Genomic DNA, 19,413 nt, shown 5'->3' with positions numbered 1-19,413 from the left:
TAGGTAGCGATCGAAGTTGATGGCCAGCAAGCAATTCAAAAACGGATCTTTCCTGTCACTAGCACAAACGAGCATATCTCACCTGATGAAAAATTAGGCGGTAGCGAATGCAGCAAGGGGTTCAGCGAGAGCAATGAGCCCAATTTTGCACAAAAGCTCAATCGACTTCTATCCCTCTTTTATGTCTAACAAATCATATAATATGTATTAACCGTTTATACATGTCTCTAAGTGCTTCACGAATGTAGACGAACTTACCTTATTGGGAAGTTTGTTGTTGTCGTCACTCTGGATGATAAGGAGACCCATTGGAACAGTGGGTATCGATTTGCCAGCGCGGTTAAGCCAGTTTCAGCTAACCGACATTCCTCACTTTCGTGGCAGTGTCTGTGCAGCACAAGAAATCGAACACGCTTTTTTGTAACTTGACTTTTTGTCAGCGACAATAGCAACAAGAATAACTGCTACAGTAACTATAGCGACTTAAACTTTCTCGCGTAGTTTGGTGCGCCTGTCGTCGGTCGTTCGACTTTTCAAGGACTCCTGTGATCTTCCTCTTCCAGCCGCGACAGCGGTGGTTTCTGGCTCTCCAGCTGCACGACAAGATGAAAACCAGGCAACCAAACACTACTTGGCAGGTACGAACAACTTTTATAGAGATTTCAACAGATTTCGGCGAAAAACCATAACAACACACGGCGATTCCGAACACAAACTACAATCTTCTTTTTTTTTTTTGAGCAAAACTTGCCCAAAATAACAATAGTTAGTCTATTGGTCGGCACCTTTTGCTCACGTTTGATACCAAGATGATTTCACGATTTGGCTTCAATGCGTTCGCACACTGGAAGGCGACTTCGGATAGTTCGTTTTAGAATTCGACTTGAGAAAAATAGCCTTGCACGCGGGTCTCTGCTCGACGAGTCGCCTTGCAGCAACCTCCCCGTTCAACAGCAAGACACAAACTGAACGACGTTCGCCATAATGCCCAAGGCTCCGCACAACCCAACTTGAGTCAAAACAAGTTCCCTCACCGAAGGGTGATTCTCTCGCCAGATTTCGCTGTGTCGTCTGCTCCGCTCGGCCCTGGTGGTAATACCGAAGCTCTAGGCATTGTTCGCGCACACAGAGAAGACCAGACGCCGGACATTGGCAGCAATGAGTAGAGTAGAGCATCTTCGGCCTTATGACAACGAATCTTTTGAGAAATCGATCAGGAGGACGGTAGGTAGTAACATGGATTTATGCCAACGCTGTCGAGAAGGACAGCAAGACCTAGTGTTCATTAGAAAATAAGGATTCGATCCTCGCATAGGCTAGGTTTGATATACCGCAAGCTCACAAAGAGAGATCGCTTGTATGTATATAACCTATGTCGTAGAAGTAAATGTCAGCGATGAATCAAGATATTGGTGATGGGTCACTGCGGTTAGTCGCGTCGAAAGTAACCAAAACTGGATCATACATGTTCCGATGTGGAACATCGATAGTGAACGGGCATGTCGAGTATACGTCCTTGCTCGCTGTCCGAGACCGAGGTTGGATTCGGTTAGCATTCTAGAATGTATTGAATTAAATAGAATTACAGAGCAAGAGAACATCCTTAGAGAAACTTAAAACAAAGACCTCAATAGGAACCAGTGTTTACATCTAGGGCTCGCGTTTTGGTCATACAAGTATTTTGGTCATTCGAAGACTTTGACGTCAATTTTCTTCTGGAAAAAACCTAAAAAACTGATCACCAATATACTCTGACCTTTTGTGACCATTTTCAGATAGGTCCGACGTCTATTTTTTGCAAAATTTTCTCTTAATTCAGCTTGTTTTTCCTGTTATCCGTACTGTTTGCCGCCCGCTCTAGCAGATGATGCGAATACATTAAGCAACGAATCGCCCCGAAACGCTGAATAATGCGGTGACGTCACAACCCACGTGCTCTGACCAGCCAATCAGCGATCAAAGTATATGTATATTCGGACGGCTGCTGTTTTCGGGTCGACAGGGAGGGATCAGTCGTGGAGCACTCTGAAAGCATGCAGTGGTTTGTCGCAGGCGATTTTTTCGCTCGTAATGCTTTCTACTATTGCTGCTGCTGCTGCTGCTGCTGCTGTTGTTGTTACTGCTTCCAGCAAAAGTTCCTATAGAACAAAGGCAGAGTGACGGGCTGCATATACAGCCCACATTGCACTAGCCACGATATCTACCATCATTACTGGCTGACCCCTGCTTGGGGCTTCAGGCTACCGCTGGGACGTCATCAAATGTGGCGTGGCGGCAACGGCGGCCTGCGAAACTAAGGGCCTATGGCCGTAGTAGAGATGCTGCTGCTGTTGCTGGTGGTTAAATGAGAGAAGCGCGCGAAAATTCGCTGAACAAAGATAGGTAGCACACGCAGATTTGGAACGAACATGGTGCGCGAATTCGTCACATATATGTAGGATGGTTATGGAATTGAACGTCTGCACTTAACTGACTCTACAAACACTATTAATTTGTACTAACCATATATAGAGTGAGTGCGAAAGATAAGCAGTGATTATCGATCACACTCCGGCCGCTCATAGAAGAGTAATGCGCACAGGATGCCGCCGCCGCCACCGCCGCCGCCGCCGCCGCCGCCGCCGCCGCTGCTGCTGCTACTACTGATCGGAAGTGCGGCACAAGTGGTAGTGGAGTTATCGAAGTACATGCATGTGCTGTTTAACGGTACGAAGTACATCTATGTACTATTTTTACGTGGAACGCTAAATCATGTTGATTTTGCATTTTTGGTATAGTTTGATTTTTCATAATGCCGCTTGAAGCCAATATGATCCAGTTGTCAATTACGCTAAGCGGTATTGCTGGGCGTACGTGATGATGATAATGAGCATGAACGTTTCCATTGGTCTTTCTATGAGATTCAGTGCGATCAGTACATTAGCAGTTCAGAAGGGCAGGAAAGCTGCGGCAAGATAAAGCTAGTAAACTATGACATCAAACATTACTAGCACATACATTTTGAAATATTCATCGAATACTCGAGTGTTTTATCTAACGTTAGCTAGGTTACCAGTGGTTGGCATCTTTCTAGTTGCCTGTTAATGTGGTTGGCTTATTGGCTGGATGGATATATGTACTGTGACTCATCCGCAAATATCGGCCATCTATGAGCCATGAATACAAACAGCAGCAAACGAGTCTAGCTAACAAGTTAGCTGTAACGATTCTACCAGGCGGTCTCTCGAAATAATTCTGTTCATACCATTAGCTTTTATAGTTTTTTTCTTTTTCTTTTTTCTGTTTGTTTTTTTTTTCTATAAGACGAATTCCATGTATGCTTCTTGTGGCTACTATCCTATTTTTACCTATATGTATGTTCAGTTAAATGTCCGCTTTTCCAGCATCCTTCAACGTTTGAGCGGCGCATTACCGCCAGTTCCTCTTTCCTATATTCTATATATACCTTACAGCACAGCTACGGCGGTACACAAGAGCACACGACTTGTTTACTGCTGCTGCTGCTGCGGCGCAAGTTCGCTGACTGTGTCTTCTTCTTTTGGATGAGCTGCTATGGCTTCCATCTATATAGGCAATAGCATAGAATCCTCTATGCAGCACGGGCTTTCTCACAGGCCCAAGACTAAGGCAATTCTCAATTCAGCTGCTGCTGCTGTTGTGGTGCGATGAGTCCTACAACCGCCGCTGGTCTCGATTCTGCTGGTTCGTTGGTACATCCGCCGTTCGTTTCCTATCACATGTTTCGCTATGGTTCGCCACGGTTTTTACCATGACCCTGCTGCTGCTGCTGCTGTTGCGGCTGCGGCGCTCTCCGTTCTGCTCTCTGTGTTGTTGTTTTCATCTCTCGAATGTGCGTGTCTGTCTGCCTGGCTGCCAACCTTTGCCTGTTTCAGTGCTATTGCTGCAGAAGCTGTAAGTGCTGTCATTCTGTGCGGCATTATCGAGCGCTGCCGTTTCTGCTGCTGGCTGATCTACTCTAGCTACTTAACACTAGTCAGTCAGCTCAGTCCAATGTGTTGTGCTGCTATCGTTCATTCCATACCACCGTGCTGCCAGCTATACTATACTATTCTCTCTTTTTTCTGCTCGAACAACGAAACAGAACTTCCCTGCGCGATATACATCCCCGCCGCACCCTCTTCCGCGCCGCTTCGTCGGTCTGCAACGCACACAGCCGCCAGCTCGTGCCAATGTCGGCTGCAGCAGCAGCAGTCGCAGCAGCGGCAGCAGCAGCTCTGCTGTCGTTCGTTCGTTCGCTGGCTCGCTCGCTGCTGCTGCTGCTGCTGCTGCTCGCCGTCGTCGTTCGGGTTGGCTCAAAGCAATCCTCCGCTGTATATTTCCACATCGGCTCAGCCCGAGAGGAGCCAGCCTGCCTGCCAGCCCGCCAGCCTGGTCGCTTGCTTGCTTGCTCGGTTCATGACGGTGGGCTGGTCGGTCGGTCGGTCGGTCGGTCGTTCCTTCGTTCGTTCGTTCGCCCGCTCGCTCGCTCGCTCGCTCGCTGTCTGGTCGTTCTGCGTTGGCTGGATGGGCCGGCATCGGGTCGCTTGCTCGCTCGATCGTTCGTTCACTGCTTGCTCGGTCGACCGGGCGACTAGCAGGCAGGCAGGCTCACTAGTATAAGCGGTGCTGATAGTGGTGACAGTGGTGATGGTAGTAGTGCTGCTTCTGCTGCCTCAACGGAGCGAGCTAGCGAGCGACCATCCAGGCAACCGCCCAGCTTCAACTGCTGCCTCTGTCAGCAGCCAGCGTGCTGCTATTGCTGCCGGCCAAGTCTGTAGTAGTCGTCATTGTCGTCGCTCCTGTTGCTGCTGTTGTAGAAGCAGCAGCAGCAGTAGCAGTCATCGCTGCTGCTGCTGCTGCTGCTGCTGTTCGTTCGTTCGTTCGTTCACTGCCTGCTTGCCGGTCGGTCGCTTGCTTCTATATTCTATGCTGGCAGCAGCAGCAGCAGCAGCAGCAGCTCTATCTGTGTTCACTCTATGCTGCATTCGTCCGCCTATTCTATGTTTGAGCTAGATGGTATGCTCGAAGGCTGTCGGCAGCTACAGGCACAGCCAAAGCTCCCTCTGGCTTGCTTGGTCGACAGCGACGACGACGATGACGACGACGACGACGGCGCGGCCGTCGGCAGCCAGCCAGCCAGCCAGCCAGCTAGCTGCACCAAGCACGACTACTATGACTACATACTACGACTGGCAACAGCGCTCGATGTTTGCTGTTGCCGCTGTTATTATGAGCAGCATCAATATGAGCCAGGCCGCAACGTCGACTCACCAATATTCGCCGCGCTAGTGCTGGGCCCGACCGGCAGCGAAATGCTGCTTACTAGCTTATTTGCTAGCTAGAAGAGAGCTCACGAGTCACCATTGCTGCTCGACTGCCAGCTAAACGAACCAACCGACCGACCAACGAACGAAAAATGACTATATACTGCTTAGACTGGCGGGCGAACGACCAAGGCGACTCTGGTGACTACTGCTGCTGCTAGCAAAATGCTCGCTGCTGGGGATCCTGCTAAGGACGATGGTGTAGGCGCCGGACAGACACTAACTAACCAACCACACGATAAGGAAACATATACAGAAAGACATTGAGCCACATGAACACCGCAGACATAAACATTACAAACGTAGAGAGAGGACTGCGGGGCGACTGCCTGCCTGCCTGCCGCAATAATTGCAGTAGTTGTCGTTGTAGTAGCAGTACTACTACATGCTCTCAGTACCCGGTACTCTATGTTACCGCTTCGAGTTAATTTTTTTGGCAACAGAACGGCACTGCGTCGGACTGGAGCTGTGCTCGCCATTGCCACTACTGGCGGAATTGCTTATGTGTATAAACAGCTAGGTAAGACGCACCACAACTTCCATAGGAGTCTTTTCTCGCAATCGCCGACGCGTTCGGACCGACTCTCGTATCCGCGTTCGAACTGGAGTATCGATCCAATGAAGGGTTCGTCGTCAACCCAGCCAGACGTACGCCCGCGCTTTTGATGCTGCCAGCCAAGAGGACGTGTCAGCAGCCGGAACGATGCCGTCGAGTGATTGTAGCTATCGTAATTGATTTTCGTCAAAAAACAAAAAAGGAAATATTCCGTAGGGTAGCATACTTGCAAGGGACTTCATAGGAAACATAGGACATATAGAGAAAAAAGAATAGGAATAGAACGAAAATACGGAACGGAAGTCAAACGAGGAATGGAAGATGTCGTTTGGAAATCTGTTCATCTAAACCATTTCTTAATCTACTGAGCAATGTAACTAGTTATGTAGTACTTTAACTCAGGGGTATATGGTCGCGTCGTTTTGGCCGGGTCGGCCTTTGGTTGAAGGACCGCTAGCCATAGCGTTGGTTTGAAACTCCGTGAATCACAGCTGGACGCAGTTGCCGTTTACAAATTTCAATCACGGGAATAGTCGTGAACGACAATAAGAGCAACATAACTTTAAGAGTGTTTACCTACTTAGTCTCGTCTAGATCGTGATTAGGCATTGCATACTTGTTACTTGCCGAACTTCTACTATACTAAAGTTGTACATTAACCTGTGACAAAGGCATCGCATCGAAAATTTTGGTTTGCCAACGAACTAGTTCATTTGTTTGTTTTCTCTAACTTTCTCTCCATATATTTTTTTCATTGCGACGATTGACCTGCCTGTAGTTTCGAATTTATAATAAATGGCAAATGATCATTGCGTCATGAGTCGAATGTTTGTGAACACAGAGCATACCTATTATAATAATAAAGACGTCCTTATCTAATTCAATACCGAACACACGACCGTTAAACAAGATACTTCTTGTTAAGCCCTATTACAATGGCTGTCTGTGCTGTATGGAAGTACGTTTAATCAGAACAGGAAAAACTGCAGGGGTAAGATGTCTACGTGAAAACAAGCGTACGGTATCGCCGTTTTGACTAGCCGAAGGGGTTACTAGGTAACTTCTAACTCTCGTGATATATTATTGCACGTTACCTGTGTGCTAGAAGAAGAAACAAGCTCAAGTTTAACGTTACTTGTCTCATACAATACTTTCCCAGCGGCTAAAAGCCGAGGAAGGGTTTAGAGGTCAAGGCAGTATGTAAAGCTTGACCTTTTTCGATAATATTGCAATACTAAACAGGCGACACATTAGAAAAGTCCAGAGACTATTCTTTAGCACATAAGTGCTGATTTTATATCATGTCTACTTTATCTCAATGAAGTGTGATATTCTACTGTCGTCCTATTTCCGACGTATAACTGCAACGTTTCCTATTAAACTGGCCATCCTGACAGGTAGGATCGCATTATAAACGCAGCGGCTCTTAAAATGGAAAGAACGTGTTTTTTGTATAAATTTAGATAGTCGTGCAATTAGTGTAGGACTTGGCGAATTTTTCCACGAGCTATCCGCAATGTGCTTTAACTGTTTGCCTGATTGAGCGTATACTAAAATTGGTCTTGCTTTGGCAGTCGTACGATCAGGATGCGGAAACGATAGCAGACAACATGGGCCAGTACTCTCTATACAAGAGCTCATAATTGATTTTGGTGAAGATTTCTCGCAGGCATCTTTCTTTGCATATGCGATCGTCTCCTATGCATCGTAGAAAAGGAAGTTTAGATATAACAAAACACTGTGATAAAGCCGCAGCGTAATAGAGATTAGCAATTAGGGATGTATTTTCGAGTAGTGTTGTGATGGAGTCCAGGAAAATAGCCATTTAGATGAAATGATAAAGTAAGGCTTGAGTCTGTATGGATATTTGGCTTAGACTATCGTGAAAAATGTTTTGTCAAGGGATTAATAATTCTTACTTTTGCGGAAATCAAGAAATCAGTAGACGAGCAAGTGCGTGCGGCGTGTCTAAGGAACCTCATACGATATTTGTTACAATTGAAGCAAAATTCATCGTCGGGTGTGTCAAATCTCGGGAGATCTCTAGAGCACGACTAGGCCTAAACGTATATAATGGACTTGTACAGGACATGAGCTTTAGAGGGGCAAGAAAAGTTCGTCTCGCTTAAACGAATTTAGCTTCGGGTAAAAACGACGACACGCAACTGGCAACGTTCAAGGCCGTTCGCCAAACGATTTTTCATTGACGGCTAACGAATGCTGGATCCACGTCAGTGTTTCACGTAATTTGGATTAGCAAGGAAGGGAAGACCGAGCTCAACAGCTGTTAATTATTAATAACGTGATTAGACAAATCATTTTTTCTTTAATGTCAGCGAGATCAACTGGTGTAGGCGAGATTTGCTCGCGTTTTTCCTGCCCTCCCATGACTAAGGACAAAGAATGTCATTCAGAACAAAAAGTTTCAAAACTATCGGCGCTTCATTTGGTCATCTTCCAACGAACAACCTTGCTCGTCGAATGAGTCGCGATGAGACACGAGGCACTGCATTCGGTACTGCAGAGGTCCGACAAGCAGACAATGTATCGGTTCTGGAAAGTGTTTGAATACACCTAAACACAAGGCTCTTCTTTGTTAATTCTAAGATTCCGTGTTCAATCCACTACAGCCAATGAATAAAGATTGTGAAAATCATAGGGATACCAATCGGAAATGCGTTACGTTGTGATTGATATCTACGTTTGATTTCATATCTTACTTATAGACTGGGCGCCTCAATAAAGCTTGTTGACTTGGGGCGGGATGATCTCAAGTACTGTGCGACCATAGTGGCCTCGGTGCAACCATGCATCGACGTGCTTCACGATAGACGTCACAGATCTGGTGGCAAGCAACCGTCAATTCATGCTAAGATGACTGTGCGTTATTTGTGATATTAGTGTTTAGCATCGGTGCGCCCTAAACATCTCTCGCCCAACGTATTTATGCTAAATTCACATCAATCAATTCACGTTGACCGAAAATGGCGGTAGAAAAAAAGTAGCGTATGCTCCACGAGAAAAATAATCGCATAATAAATTCAATTGAAAAATCTCATAGGCTGAAATGGACTCTCACGGACGACTTCACTTTTGAGGTGATCTTATAGAAGGGGGGTTTGTTGCTATTATTGCTGTTGCTGTTGTTGTTGCTCATGCTGCTGCTGCTGTTGTGGTGGTTGCTGTCGTTGTTGTTGCTGTTGTTTTTATCACTGTTGTTGTCTCTGCTACCGTTGCTGTTGTTGTTCAAAAACTAATTTATAAGTTTCAAAACCGTGGCGCGATTCTGAATCAAGTTGTGATCAGGCAACAACTCCTTTAATCCCCCGTTGACAGCTGTAACAGTCCCCACCAACGTATCCTGCATTGGCAACATAACTGTTAGCTTGGCACGCGTCCGGTGGCTCATTTCGTTGCTGGCGAACTGCTCGCGCGGGTATTCGTGGCAACCATGTCGCTATAGGTGACAATGACACCAAGGATCAGGTCGACAACGACGAATATCTACAGCCGACAACCGGTGCTCCGCGCTGGCTGGACAGGGTTAAACCGAAGATAAGCCAACAACCAACTCTGACATAGAGTACAGCATCGAATCGTATGTAGACATCGCTACATCAACGACCAGCAACGTGCCCCTTGCAAGCAATGCCACAGTGCTTCGCGGCAGCGTAGTCATACGCGATAGCTGTCGCTGGACAACGCCGGCGCTGTATTAGGGTCGCCGGTTGGCAAGACTCTGTTATTCTCTTTGTCCAATAGCAACGATCGAACAGCAGCAATAGCAGTCGCTACGGTGCGTATTATTACTAGCATCGCGAAGTATTGTTCTCGTTGAGTTGACGGAGCTGGCGGCCGCTTAACTGTAACCAGTCTCCACTGGGTTATAGCGAGCCCGTCCGTTTTACTGACGATTCCATCTCCGTTACGCCGCCGCCAATGGCAGTAGCAGCGTTGGTTTGTCGCCACCAGCGAGCCTCCTGGTGGCTAACGCCGTCCGTCGCTGTCCGGGTGCTCGCTTGTCGCGCGCTTCTAGCATCAGCCAATTCTCAGCATCGGGAGTCGCGACGGGAGTGACGGAGGCAGCGTCAGCATCGACTCATGGAGCACAGCGACGGTGGAGCGTTAGCGCTGTGTAGATATGAGCGTGAATGCCGCCACTGTCCGCTGGAACATTAGCGCTATTTACTTACAAAGGCGAGTTCGTGGAGATCCTCCGCTCTTAGCTGCTACATTATTATATAGGGACGTTGTGGTTGCGGTGACTTTGTCGCTCGACACTACGTCGTCACACCGCACACATATTCTTGAACGGTGCTCGTTGTTTCTTGTTAGCCGCGCAGGCTGTACCGCTCACTACTGTGCTCACGAACACCACCGTGAGCAATGTCGATAGATTCGAGAGCCGACTCAACTCCTATAACTGTCGACTCCTCGACGACAATGATGATAGCACGGTGAGGATGCCGAAGAAGCCGCAAGCGACGGAGCCGACGGTTGGCGATAATGGCAACCGATCAATGACACACCTATCCGCCCTACAAAAGATACCAAACAACCGAGGGCCTGCTGCTAGCAAAAAGTCGCTGGATGACTGCTATCTAGAATCGAATTGCTACCAGTGGACGCGATGCTCTCCATGGTACGACTTGTTGGAATGGCTTGCTGCACACACACATATATATGTGTATCACCCTCTGTCATTCTTGTCGTCAGCATCGTTGCGTTCTCCACAGCAGCAGCAGCAGCAGCACCATAACTGCTGCTGGAATTGCTGCAACTAGTGCTGCTTAAAGCTCAAATGATGCTCGTTGTCAGAGTTAGCGTTCGCCGTTCGCTCTCGCGTAGAATGCTGTTATTCTTTTTGCTCGTCGCTGTTGACGGTTGATAGTCGACGCCAGCAACTGTGTTCTCTATTCCTGCTGTTACCGCCGATGTCGTGAATACTGGCTGGTACCGCCATTGCCTTGCTTAGCATTGTCGTTGCTGTTGTCGGCACCGGCGCAGATCTCCTGGATCTCTTCGTGCCTTTCTACTTCACTTCCCCGCTGTTCCTGCTGCCTCAGTGCCTACTGCCTGTTTGCGTTGAGGCTGCTAGGCGCAACCTTGAGGTTGGTTGTCTTTGGCTTGTTTGCCTGTCCGCAGTTGTTGCGATAGCTGCTGTTCGACTATAGTACGAATAGGAGCGAGTGCTAGTCGCAGCCCAGACAGGCTCCACTAATACATAGAGGACAGTGATACATTGCCAATGGAGCCAGCAACGGACGGGCTGACGGACGTTGATGTCGACGTATGACACAAAGCGATGTCATCGAGCTGCTGCTACGACTGTTGGCATGGTGTAGGTGGAGTGGTGGATTGCGGGCAGCGAGCCCATAGGCAGGCCGTCTGGATGTCTGGTCAATTGGACTAACTAGACTAGCCTGGCCAGCCATAGGCAATCGACATGCGAAACGTGAAAGCCCATTTAACGCTGAATGCTGAGCAAAGCTACGATCGTTGGGCAGAAAGAGATAGATCAAAGCAGTGACATCGCGAAAACTTTATCGCTAGCCAAACACGACCGCCGCGTGAATGGTAGGCACAAAAACATGTAATACCTGCTGCATGTATACGTGCTAGAGGAACCGGAATGAAGAAAACATCGTCGAAAAATAGAAATATTAGTCTTTCTATGTGTACAAATATAGACTACAAAAACTATAGCCATAATATGAAAATGCGAAACCTACTATGTAGGACATTATTAAAGGGCAGGAAAAAACAAAGGAAACATTATTGGGTCTAGTAGGGATTCGATATTACTAATTGTCACTAACTGTGATAATGTAGTAATACGATGACCGTGGTGTGAACGACTTCAGATTTGTATTGACTTAGGCTTAGTGGACAAGCAAATATAAAGTCTTCAAATTTCAGAGGCGAAATCTCAACAAAAAGATTGTGTAATTCAATAATTTAGTAACACGGTCAAGAGACGACTTTATGGATAAATAAACCTGCAGAATATTTTAGTAGTTTATTGGAAAAGGGAGCGCCAAAGGGCGCTCGTTTGCTCCTCCTAAAGAAATACCGTCACAGTCCGCTATGTAGGAGTGAGATCTATGAATAGGAACATTTACATGAAGAAGAAACATACGAGCGCGTCCGAGATGATAATAATCTTGGATTTCGCCCAATGGTAGAATTTGCTAACAGTACCATTTTATACCTTTTATAGAAAGTCTAGTTTTTTTTTTCTGGCGTCTAATTTCATTTAAGTTATCGAAGTTACTTTAAACGTTCATCCTCAAACGACAAATGTCACATAAGCATCGGGAGCAGTGCTGTTCTCTCGATGATTAGTTCGTTTTCGGAGGTTCGTTTCTGTGAGCCGGCCATTCGATAAAAACATTACGGACCAGGAGTGGATGGAGATGGGCGCAGAATATAAAAGGGGTTAGCTTTAGAACTTCTTTAGAAACACGTATCGCTTAACCTCAGTATGTAATATGGCAAACCTAGGTTTTATTTATGCTCTTGCCGTAAAACTTTTAGTGCTCCATGATTTGCGTGGTGCAGTTGATCTGCTACACCGAACTCCATGCGAACTGTATGAAAGGGGGATTACACACCAATAAATTTTAAACATTTTATTATTAAATAACCGAACTGTGTGTTTGGGGCCATTATAGTATCCCTCCGGTGACGTCAATCACGCAATTTAACCTAAGCTATCCATAAAAATTATAATTATTCTTAAACGTGCAGAAATTATTATACTACTCTATTGAAAGGAAGAAACAATGCTTCACAAGAGCAGTTTCGGGTGCCTCCTCTTAAACTGGTACCACAGCCAGTTCAATTGCAATTACCCAATCTTTAGCCCAGTAACCTAAAGGAAGGCGTTAGTCAATTTTGCAATATGTGCATCAAAAACCAAATCCGCTTATGGATCCCTCAAAAACCTTAAGGGAGTTTCCCATCGAGTAAAGAAAAACCAGATACAAAAAAAAACTTATTCAGTAAGCCAAAAAAAAAAGCTCTGTAAAACTCACACTGGGTTCAGCCCCTAAGGATAATGAGGCCGCACAAAACATCCACCAGAGCCGAGTACATAAGAAAAAAAAAGAGGTAAAACACAATCGAACTATGTAAAGGGAAAAAATACGAACGATTACTAATATTGGGGTTATGTAATTACGTACGGATCAAATAGCTTACTGTCAATAAAACTAATCTCACTAAAATGACTGAATTCATTTTCACATGATTATTAACAATGATGTTGGCACCAAAGAGGTGATCGGCGATCTATACCATGACCCGTCAATGATTTCACACACTTTTTGTTTAAAGGACGATTTGCTTATCCTGGTGCCGTCGTACGTTGCTAGCTCGAATAGCGTGGAGCGTTTAATAGCAGACGTTTTTTGGCAGCTATCGGTAAGTCGTTGTAAAACTTTACGTGTTTCATCATTGACTAGCCTCAGGAGTATCAGCCTCAAAAAATTTAATGCCATCGCCATTGCAACAAACCCATCAATACCTGACTCGATTACCGTTCGTGCTATCTACAATTGTGAGTGCTGTTTGCGGTTATGTCTAATCTGGGTGACCCTTTAAATTAACTGTCATCAAAACGATTCATTGGAATGCAACCGAACTATAGAAACGACCGGTTCTATTGTAAATAGATACATTCGGAGCAATTAATAATCCCCTATAGTTTTTTAGGGATGGGCTTGCATAGAATGTGTTTGTCTGTGATTATTTATAGAAATATGGAAAATCGAGCGGTTCGATCATTCTCTAAACGGATTTGCTGACTGAAGCTATCCTGCTGGTGAAAGATCATCGTCTACTCATTAAGGGTTCGGTCACTTACTCACGGTAGTTTATAATACTTTCAGCATATTTGTAAATGTCGTTAAATTGCCGAAAGATGACCCAGAACATTATTTATCTCAACCTTCTGAAGATACTTCTGAAAAAGTCGTCACTCTACCTCGGACGAGATGGAACGACCTGAAAGTCTCTTACCAAGCTAAAAAAAACCCAGTTGGGTTTTGAGTTTTGGCGACTTAGTTTGAAACAATTGCCCGTACCGGTTAGTCCTTCTCTCGACACTTCGCGGATCCAGAGACATCCTACTGGACCGTACAGCCAACTACATGGCCACATAAGAGTTAAATGCATGCTCAACGTTTTAACGCTGTGAAAAGCAGGTACGATGGTTTATTGTGCATGCCCAACAGTACGTTAACAGTTGTGAGTTGAACTTTTAAAACTTTGATGCAGAAACTTAAAAATACATTGTGCTCGGATTCCGAACAAACCTGCCCGTGGCCTCCGAAAATAAGTTGTGAATTCTTTCAAGTTAATGCGCGCTTACTAAGCTGAAAGGTGCTGATGGTACTATTAATTAGCACTTCATTGAAATACTAAAGAAACGTCTGACGTTCGTCATGCGTGGTACATTATATTCATATATAATTTTTAACGCTGAGATTGAAAAAGACGCCTTTTGAAAAGTGTTACAGTCACAGGTGAGATTGCTTCGGTTAAACGTACAAACCAATGATGGCTTCTGTGGCTTTGAGTTTAGCTTTTTTTGTACGATAAATGCATTGATCCCAGATTATATAATAAAACTTTTCAGAATGTAATACAACAATGATGGTAATAATAGTATACCTATAGGAGCGAGAGAAGGGCTGCTACAAGCCAGGCAAGTGAGTCACAGTAAGCTACCGGCCACCTTTAAGCCACCCGTCGCTGTAGATACGTGTCAGTAAAGCCGACTCGCGTCTGTTCGACGTTACTCCTACTTTATCTGGATTAAGTTTTCTTCTGTTAAACTTAAGGAACGTGATTAGCAGAGATATCAACTAGTCTAAAAAAATGTGGGATTCCGTCACATGATAGGATCTATAGGCTATGCTTGCACCGCTAGAATCTTCCTCAGCGGGAAGAAATATTTGTGGCATGGTGGGGAAGACCTTTTATATTTCCTATATATTATTTCGTATAATGTCCAGTTTCATAAAATGTAACTCTGCCATGATCTCACATCTCGATACCAGATGCCACTGTAAGGAAAACTAAGATCGGTATTTGACTTTGTGACGAAAATTGGTCCATTTTTGCTTTGTGTGACCATTTTCTACACGATCGTTCGTTATTACTTCCTTGCTGCCATATTAAATTGTGATCATGATTTTTACAGTAAACATTACGCTAATAAGTCAACTAACAACAGCATGTTGTTTTATTTCCAATATTCATTATACGCAACTGCTTTGAAGGACGCTTAAATCACGCAAGATGCAATGCAGAGGCAGCCTAATTAATATTAAGAAATCTTCTGTTTTTCAAGTGTCTTATCTAAATTGTCAAGCATACTATTATGTCTACTATATGTCACCCTTTTCCGCAAGCGATAAATGATTTGTTTACACTAAATAGGAGACCTCCGTCAAGAAAGAACCTACGTATCTCAGTGGCGAACAATTATCTTTCTTGTAATAAATACAGCCGCTTAGGTTTGTAAACACATTCAGTCAATGTCATTGTCCTAAACAAAAGCTAAATACTGTTTTTTTTTTTTTATATCAGCTTTGAGCAAGCATGAGTGACATGTGGATGAATTAAAAGATGGGTAGAGGCATTTGCCCTGAGCGATACTACAAGCGTCCTTCCTATCGCAAAGAACAGTCTACCTTTTTTTTTCTACAAAAATGTCCTTCACTGCCGTTTTGTATCCGTTTGACGAAGCGATTATTGTTGCAAATAACAAGCAGAACTTTATGAAAACATACGCACAGAGTCTATCCCTGCACCATTATGCATCCGATTCGGTGAAACCTTAAAGGATATGCAAATCAATCTTATAACGATATTTCACTAATAGTTTATTTTAAGTTTGGTAAGTAGAACTATTGACAAAGGAAAATTCTATAACCCTATATAAGGTTATTTCAGCTCAAGGATACAAACTTGAGTGCAGGTGGTTTGTTCTTGAAATTCGTTGACAACGACTCGCGTTATTCTCATGTTAGCCGTCACGCGGTGAGACGGCGAAGCAAATTTTGTATGAAATTCGGGTAACTAGGGGGATCCGGAGTAGGTGTACTGACCTAATAATTTGGATACCCCTCTTTTCCCGGGAGTCCCAAATTCAATCTGGACGTAAGCATCGAAAAAGTATAGCACGTTCAACGGAAATATCTCGCACTTGGTCGCAGCTGTTACAAGCGAAAAGGTTGCTTTTCTTTATTGCTGCACATGAACTACTCAACCACTCTTATTTCTCTGAACGGAGACTGGTTCGTTGAGCAGAACCACCAGTTTCTGACGGATCTGTGACTTCATCTACTTAATAAGGTTATCCTCCTACTAATTACTCTTGAACAGTTGCAAAAAAGATAAATAAATGTGGAGGTACATTCAACTAACTCTAGCTAGTGACTTCATGGACTAGCCAATAAGGGCAAAGAACTCAGGGTCAGCTAAAGGACTTCGACCTGTTACATGTTCGCTATGTGCTAGCTAATTTGACCCATATCGCTTATATTGCACATAACTACGATTTCCAAGGCGCTGTAATTGTTTACGAATAAAATGCAATACCTTGTTTCGATTTGACTAAATATGCTCTGATCTCTGAATGAGAATACGTAATATATAAGCAGCAACGGTATCCCCATGAGCGGTAGCCTGAAGCGATACAGGACCTGTCCTTTGACCTCCACCATTTTGAGTGATTATAAAGAAATGCTTGCAACATGTACTACGTCCCCTAGAAGGATTGCAGAATATCGGGCATGCATTGTACGAAGTCCAATTCTATATGTGTACTATGAAGTATACAAATAAATAAGACTCGCTAACCGTCAATGAGTGGATATCAGGATATTGGACCGTGTTGCTTTCAACTTTCATTGAACTTCAAAAGGCCCCTTGTTTGTTTGCACTTTGTAATGCATGGCAAAGGATATCAGAGCAAATATTACTCGCTGATCATCTTGTGCTCATTAACTGTGTGTGAACGATTGAATCTTCTCCACAATTTTCTTTCTGTGCATTTTTTGTTCAGGTCGGATAACTGTCGCACCTGCCATCCGTTTGAAACGAATGGGAGACCTTCAATGTAAGAGACTCACGAATGGCACCTAAGGCTGACTAGTATGTACGTATCGATATAAGTATATTTGAAAACAACATAGTCAATTGAATTGTGATGAATCGAGAAACTCGCTGTGACCAGGCCTCGCCATGTTTTTTTGTTTGCCATAAAAACTGTACAGTGACTGTCAAAATAGTTCTCAGATTTTTTTGAAGGCTTTTTTGAAAATAAGACACTTTAATTGTTTAGAATTTGTATTGATCCGTACATAGGCGTCCCTGAGATTTTCGGGGAGATTTGTAAGAACAGAAATATTTTGAGGGTTGATGTGCACTTCCAGACGTGCTCTGTAATTTGCTGCCGAACCTGGCATTTTTTCTCAAGAAAAAATCACGGAAGCAAATTCATCTTTCTTAGCGCGAATCTTCCAGTCTATCAATGCAGGATTTGACCCATAACTAGCTAAAAGGATTTCATACCTAGTGTCCCTTGTAGGCCGCTAGAAAGTTTGGGTTGGAAATGGACATTATCTGGCTAGCTTGTTGGATTAATACCAAAGTCTGCCATATTCTCTGCCAAATCAATATATTCTAGCCGCCTACTTGGCTATTGACTTCTCTAAATCCGTGTGTTTCTTAAATATCGACCTTCTTCACGTAGCTGAATGATATATAGAAAGTGCTATCACCATTCTTTCGATCCAATGAGGATACAATTAACTCATTAAAAAGTGATAGGACTCCCTGACAAAGACCAAATGCTCCTAGGCGTAACACACCGAGGGCGATAAGGAACTTTTATATCTGTTTAGAAAAAGTGATCCGTGGTTGTAAACAGTGTAGACGTTGTAAGCATCGGAAAATCAATACGGAAAATTACCTTGAATCGTCCACTTGCGGCCGGAAGTTTTCAAGGCCCCCGAAATAAGCATCTATAGTGGTGACCCTATCTGTATCGACAAAACCAATAAGGTTTCTCAACCCGAAACATCGATCCCAGACCTTACTGTTGAGGTATGGTGACGTACATCGAGAAGCATGTCCGACATACCACAGGTTCCCGTTCCGACAAATGAGCAAAGCTTGATTGTGCTGCATTCGGGATTTTTTGGTTGGATCGACAATCCAGTGCAGATTAAGATTCCGCACTACTGCGCGAGAAATAGCTAAATAAAACGACGCACGTGTCTGGTGAAAAAGATTCCCAATCAGGCGTTGTTGGTGATGCTCGAGAGATCATCAAGGAAACCATGTGCATCGCTTTGATGAGAAAATGGATGACCTATTAACCAAGTGTAAAACTACCTGATGTGACACTGTATATGACTTTATGCTGCCCAGAGGAGACATGTGTGCTAGTATCTGTCGAGTTTAGTTGATATAATCCTAGTATTAACAACCGAAGTTTTAATTAGGGCAGTTTGAATTTATCACGTTTGATGGTACCTGTCGTATACGTCTAATGGCTGCATTGGACAAAATGACATTCACGAAGTCACTAATGTTCGGCGTGGAGATAATTTTGCCCACCGCCCATATTAGTAGGGTCAGGACTGCCTCGGTTAATTCTGGAGTACAAGTTACAAAATACGTGCATAGAAAACAATGACAATCAGTTGAAACGTTAGGCAAAGCTCAAAAGGCCGCGTGAAAGCCTTGCGACTTCACTGTGTTTGAGATTAAGGCGACTTGTCATTTTACTGAAGCTGTTTGTTCCCAAGTGCGAATACATAACGATCCATAAAACGACGGAAGTACCAATGATGGCGAAATATGAAGTTTGATTTCTCTGAGGTTAAGCTATCCAGCTATTTTGTTTCGGTTCCAAATTAAAAAATGCTGCTAAAATTGTTTCCATCAGTTTGTGCAGGAGTTTAGCCGAGAGACTAGGGGAAGGTGTTTCTTGTTCAGGTAGGCCTTACAGATAGACATACTGCTATCGACTTCAGGTTAACGAAGGTCGTCATGTTATGTATTATACACCAGTACTCGTCACTTGTCGGCAAGACGTCGCCAAGGGGACAAATGTCGCTAAATTGCCTTACACACGTATGGAATAATACAGTACAAAGCAAATCTTAGGAATTTGCTGCGGCAAGTACCGTATCTAGATCTGTCACTTTGCATAATGGCTGCCATTCGCGGTTAAGATGTCAACCTCGAGAATCCATTTAAGAATCATTAATATAATCTTGAAGGCGATAAACCAACCGTGGACTTGCTATATTCCCATTATATAATCGCCTGACAGAAACTTTAGCTGGCCAAGGCTTTGCCTTCACGTATCCGAAGTGCTATTACTACAAGCAGCTCCTATTGCCATTATTATTGTGCTAATTATTATTAATGAGGAAAAACAGCTGAAATCAGAGGCACGGACAACTTACACGGGCGTCATTAAACGATCGTAGCAAACAAATGTAAACG

At 44.3% G+C, this 19,413-nt stretch overlaps 2 long non-coding RNA genes across 4 annotated transcripts in view; one reads left to right on the top strand and one right to left on the bottom strand.

The window, feature by feature from the left end:
• The window catches only part of LOC147758680 (uncharacterized), a 28,986-nt gene extending 28,588 nt beyond the window's left edge, over positions 1–398 (bottom strand). The window contains exon 1 of one of the 2 annotated variants that reach the window (XR_015323304.1): positions 259–398. This is a non-coding gene — a long non-coding RNA (uncharacterized LOC147758680). The remainder of the gene's footprint in view (positions 1–258) is intronic. The other variant, XR_015323275.1, reaches the window with a different exon arrangement.
• Positions 399–505: 107 nt separating this feature from the next.
• Positions 506–19,413, top strand: part of LOC111255452 (uncharacterized) — a 57,103-nt gene continuing 38,195 nt past the window's right edge. Inside the window, exons 1-2 of one of the 2 annotated variants that reach the window (XR_015323441.1) lie at positions 509–638; positions 16,958–17,050. This is a non-coding gene — a long non-coding RNA (uncharacterized LOC111255452). Of the gene's footprint in view, positions 639–16,957; positions 17,051–19,413 lie in introns of both variants that reach the window. The other variant, XR_015323421.1, reaches the window with a different exon arrangement.

This window comes from Varroa destructor, unplaced genomic scaffold (genome assembly GCF_002443255.2).
Source record: "Varroa destructor unplaced genomic scaffold, Vdes_3.0 BEIS01000001.1, whole genome shotgun sequence".
In the NCBI taxonomy this organism is placed as follows: domain Eukaryota; kingdom Metazoa; phylum Arthropoda; class Arachnida; order Mesostigmata; family Varroidae; genus Varroa; species Varroa destructor.
The sequence above is the reverse complement of the archived record's forward strand: the minus strand, read 5'-3'. Positions and strand labels throughout refer to the sequence as shown.